Source organism: Sinocyclocheilus rhinocerous, unplaced genomic scaffold, assembly GCF_001515625.1.
Source record: "Sinocyclocheilus rhinocerous isolate Xijiao unplaced genomic scaffold, SAMN03320098_v1.1 scaffold910, whole genome shotgun sequence".
In the NCBI taxonomy this organism is placed as follows: domain Eukaryota; kingdom Metazoa; phylum Chordata; class Actinopteri; order Cypriniformes; family Cyprinidae; genus Sinocyclocheilus; species Sinocyclocheilus rhinocerous.
Genome location: NW_015667266.1, coordinates 510,200 through 515,897, shown reverse-complemented (window position 1 = coordinate 515,897; position 5,698 = coordinate 510,200). Strand labels below are relative to the sequence as shown.

Genomic DNA, 5,698 nt, shown 5'->3' with positions numbered 1-5,698 from the left:
GTGTGTGTGTGTGTGAGTGTGAGTGAGAGTGAGAGTGTGTGTGAGTGTGTGTGTGTGTGTGTGAGCTGCAGTCATGGCTGTGGACGGAACGGAGCAGCGCGCGCTGCAGTATGAGCAAACTTTGGTCAGTTCTGTTTGTTTCTCTGGAGTTCTCGCCTTATCTCTCAGACTCTGCTTGTGTTGATCAGAATCCTCGGCTCTATGGAGCTGTCAGTCGTGTTTGTGTGACTCTTGAGTTGTTGATGAATGAGTGTCTGTTGCTATCTCTGACTTGTTTGAAGGATCTCCGTCTGTTTTTAGTTCATGTCAAAGTTGAGAATCTTAAATCATGACATGATGAGCTGGAATCAGAGACAGTCTCCCTCTTTTTATTTTTCAGTGGTCCAACAATATTTCTAAAGTATTAATAGAATTATTTAATGTTAACATAACTATATATATATATATATATACAGTATATATATATGTGTGTGTGTGTGTGTGTGTGTTAATATAATAAGTTGCCAACACTGATAATAAAAAAATTTAAAAATATATTTATTTAGTATTTTATTTATTTATACAATACAAACCGTTTTATTGCCTCCAAATTAGATTCATAGAGCTAAAACTAGCTTATGTAGTTATATATACACTATATTTTTTATTTAAAAGACATTAAGAGTTTTAATATAGGTACATTTATTAAGTACAATTCATTTTGTGATTCTAGAATTTTTTTAAACAGTTTAATTAAGTTTGATTGTTTTAATATGTTATAAATGATATTAATTATACTAATAATGATGTATTGATTTAAATAATTTTGAATCATCCTGCTGAGGGCCCCTACTGGCCCCCGGTCTTTTCCTCTCTGTCTGTCTGTCTGTGTTGCTCGTGGGTTTGTGTGACATTGGGTTACTGATGGTTCGGCTGATAGTTCTGCCGTCATTCAGAGCTCAGCAGCAGTTACTGAAGTACTGCTGATTAAATATGACTCGTTATGCTCGTTTACAGCGGGTGATTTATTGCTCGTTTATTTTGCTCAGAAACACAGCGCAGCCCAAAACTCATCAGATCTACACAGAAATTCATTTACATGTGTAATTAATTAGCAGAAGAGCTCAGTGTGCATTTATATAACTATTGTTTTGGGGCAAAATTATCTGCAAAAGTGAGTGAATTCTGGGACCTCATCAAAATGAAAAATTATTTGTAATGCAATGCTTCTTTCTTTCTTTCTTTCTTTCTTTCTTTCTTTCTTTCTTTTTTTAAATCTATAATTTTTTATTTAGTTTATATTTTACATAATCAATAAATATATATATATACATATACACGCACACATACAGACATATTATATTTATATTATATTTACATGAACACACATACATATATGCATGAATGTAAACGATTTATAAAAAATTATATGTAATTTTTTACATGCATGAAAAAATATAAAGTGTGTGTGTATATATTATTGATTAATTATTTAGTTCTATATATGTCGTTTATATATTATTATAGTTTTTATTGTTATTTTGATGTAGCTTTTATTTTTTTATTGTAAGTTTTCATTTAAATTTTAGCTTAATTGTTAGTAATTTCGTCTTATACTTTTGTCATTTCTATTGTTATTTTTTTCAATATTACTATATTCAAGGTAGGAATAATATGTTATTTATATCATATATATATATATATATATATATATATATATATATATCATGTCTATTTATATTTAGATTTAAATGGTCAGTTTTAGTCATTTTAGTGCTTCAACTTAAACTAAATAAAAATTAGACAAGTTCCTTTGGCAACTAACTGAAATTAGGTTTTTACATTTGTTTTAAATTTAATTAAAAATTTTAATTTTAGCTTAATTTTTAGTAAATTTGTTATGTACTTTTGCATTTAAAAAAAAATCTAACTATTTAGGTTTTATTTTTTTATTTTTTTATTTTAGTTTTAGTTTTTATTTATTTACAGTAATTTTAGTGCTTCAACAAACTAAATGAATTAAACTTGTTGCTTTGGCAACTAGCTGAAACAAGTTTGTTTTTCATCTAATATTTACATTTTATTTTATTTTAGCTTCAGTTAACAAAAATATTTTCAATAGTTTTATTTTTTATTTTCGTTAACTTTAATAAAAAATATAAAGTCCATAAATATCAGGAATATGTCAGCATGAATAACTGAATTTGATCTCTTAACTCAGTTTCAATCAAGCACAAAAGCCTCATAAGGTCTATTTTTATCATCTTTCCGCAGTTATTGCTAAATATAATAACTTGCTTCACCTCTCAAACGACTGTCCTTTTGTCTGACGTCACTGGTTCTTTCTTACCTTTCAACCACTTGTTGTTTGATGTCAGCTCTCTATAAATGAATCTGCTCAGATAAGTGAATAAAAGGCTGTTTTCCATACATTCTTAAGCAGTTATGTTTGATCTGAAAGTGTTCCACGCTCAACAGCGCTCCCGGTGGCAGTTTGAGGACAACACATACTGAAGAACACGAGAAAGAGAGAGAGCGATGGTTTTTTCCAATCTTTTTGTGTGTATGTGTGAGTTTCCAGGAGTGATAAGCGTTCAGTGACTCGTTGAGCAGCTCGTCAGGTTCAGCTGACTCCAGATCTTTCTCTCTTTGTGTGTTTGATGGATTGAGGTTGAAGTTGCTGACTTATTAAGAACAAAATTTGACTCTTTGAATCTCTTTCTGCACGGACACACACTCTTTCTCCAATACAGCTTCAAAGTTCTTGGTACTTATTGCCACGATTGTTTTCAGTAAAATATTGCCAATGCAACAGACTCTCCCAAAAAAGAACAAACTTTAAATGAACGTTAAGAATACTGTCTTATTCTGTTGTTATAGTACGTACTACCAGTTGTGTAATGTGTAAATTAATTTAATTATTTTTTATATTTATATTTTATAGTATTTTTATATTAATTAATTTTATATTAATTTTTATTTTATATTTTAATTTCTTATAATTCATTGATACATTAATTTATAAACATGGTTTAGATTCATTTAACAATAGAATAGAATAAACAAAACATTAAATTACATGAATAAACATTAAGTACACTCTCTTAATTTATAGTGTAATTTAATTCATTGTATTTTTTTCATAATTGTATTCATTAATGTATTAATTTATAAACATTATGTATATTTATTTATGCTTATTTAAAAATATGCAATAGAATAAACAAAACATTCAACAATGTAAATGAATGTTAAGAACTTTTATTATTAAGAATGTTAATTTTATTTTGTTAATTATTATTATTGCGTACTGTGTATAGTAATTTAAGATTTAATTTATTTTTTAAATAATTTTAATTCATTAATATATTAATTTACAAACATATTTATTTATGCTTATTTAACTATATAAAACTAAACATTTAACATAACGTAAATGAAATTGTAAATTGTAATTTATTTTTTAAATAATTAAAATGTATCATTATTCATGAATGTATGAATTTAATATATATATATATATATATGTTTTATGGAATAAACGAAACGTTCAGTAAGAACAGTAAGAATACTCAGTTTTATGGCCTCTCTCTCTCTCTAAAGTTTTCTAAAGTTGTTGTTGTGTTTTGGTAATAATTATTGGCCGTCGGGGTCAGTCGGGTTGGGGTCACGCGTCTCGCTCGATTGGCTGCAATTAGCATCGTTTCAAACGCATAGCTGCACACAAATACACACGATAATCATAGCTTTGCAATTCTCGGGGACTTTGTTGTTGCTGCATGTTTGTTTGGTTTTATTTTTGTGTCTGTATTTCGGTCCGTGCCGTCATAAGTCGTTTTGTGAAGGTTTTAGTTAACGTCTGTCTTGATGTGGGTCATGTGACCTCGTGAACTCTTTGAGTCGACAGAAACACAAACCCGGATCCGCCAGCTTTCTGTGTTTGTTTCTCTCTTCACATCAGTAAGCAGTGGATCCTCTGAGCAGCTAATGAACTAATTATGTGTTTGTGAAGATCATGTGACACTGAAGACTGGAGTAATGATGCTGAAAATACAGCTTTAATCACAGAAATAAATTACAGTTTAACAGATATTCACACAGAAAACAGCTGTTTTACATTGTAATAATATTTCACTGTTTTTACTGTATTTTTGATCAAATAAATGGAGCCTTGGTGAGCAGAAGAAGAGACTAATTTCAAAAACATTAAGTTTTACTGATTCCAAATCCTAATCCAGTATGTGTTACAAAAACGTATTCACCAGCTTTAGTTATGGACTATAAACCTGCTGCTTGTCTGTCTGGCTGCTTGATCAGCACAACATTTTAGAAACCAGCTACAGTCTTCCAAACACCAGCCTCCACCATAAGCTGGTTTGAGCTGGACTTTTCAGCAGGGCAGGGGATTCTGGGAAAACACTTCCACACACACACACACTCTCACACACACACACACACACACACACACACACACACAGGCCGCAGGGTTGGTAAATTTATCAGATGTCATTAAAGCACCTGTGCTAAAAACAAATAGCTGAAATCTGTGTGGAAACTTTTGGAGGGGTGTGTGTGTGTGCGTGTGCGTGTGCGTGTGCGGCACAAAGAAACATCACTGAAGAAGACCAATATGATAACTGACCTTTGGCCTTTTGGGCGTGTGGAATTTTTGAGCTCTAGAGGTCAATAATCTAAATAAAACCTCCACGAAAGCCACAAAATCAGCAGAGCATCAGCAGAACAAAGTGTACACATGGCTTTTTCATCACTCTATAATTGTATAAATTATATTTATTGTTTATATATAAATGTTACATAATAGTTTTTAAATAGTTTTTTAAAATTATATTATATATTATAATTTAAATCTTTATTTAGTTTTTTACTATTTTATTAATTTAATCAGTAGTATTAATAATTTAAAATAAAGAATATTATGTAATTTATATAAATAAAAATATGTAATATTTTATTTAGATTATGTAATATAAATTATTTAAATATATATGTAATTAAAAATGTCATGTGATTTAGAGAAGTATGGTTTTGTGCATAAGTTTATAGTGTGCTCTCTCTGTCTGTAGATGTATGGGCGTTACACTCAGGAGCTGGGGGTTACGCTAGAGAAGAGGCCGCCCGAGTTCGAGAGGATGGTCGTCACCGACGCTTCATTTCTGAACGCAGCCCGTCGATCAAACTACTCGAATACGAGAAGGGACGATGTGTCAGGTGTCGAAGTAAGTGACTGCAAACAAATCAGAAAACACCACAGCGTTTCACAATACTTCCAACAGTTTAGGATGCCATTTGACTCAGTAATGAAGCTTGGCTTCAGAATATGAGAAATGATCATGAGAAAGCAGCAGCAGCATGATTTATGCAAATTATAAAAAGTATCTGCCGGATTTAATATGACAGAACGGACTGAACCTTTGGTTTGAAATGTGCATCATTTGTTGAAAATATTGATTAATTTATCATCATCATTTACTGTGGTGTTTAATGTGAACATTGCGCCCTCTATTGGACATAAACAGCTTTGCATGACATTTCTCTCTGACGGTCCTTGGTTTTTGTGAGATGGTGTGTAGCTGCAGTGTCAGTGTTTGTCCTGATGAGAGCGCCATTGTTCCACTGAGGAAACCTGACAGCTGAATGAAATGAAAGAGCTGAGCGAGAACACACACACACACACACACTCACACACACTCACACACAC

The 5,698-nt window shown here is 31.2% G+C and overlaps 1 pseudogene; it reads left to right on the top strand.

The window, feature by feature from the left end:
- The first annotated feature begins 40 nt into the window (after positions 1-40).
- LOC107733394 (chloride channel protein 2-like) overlaps positions 41-5,698 on the top strand; it is a 47,530-nt pseudogene continuing 41,872 nt past the window's right edge.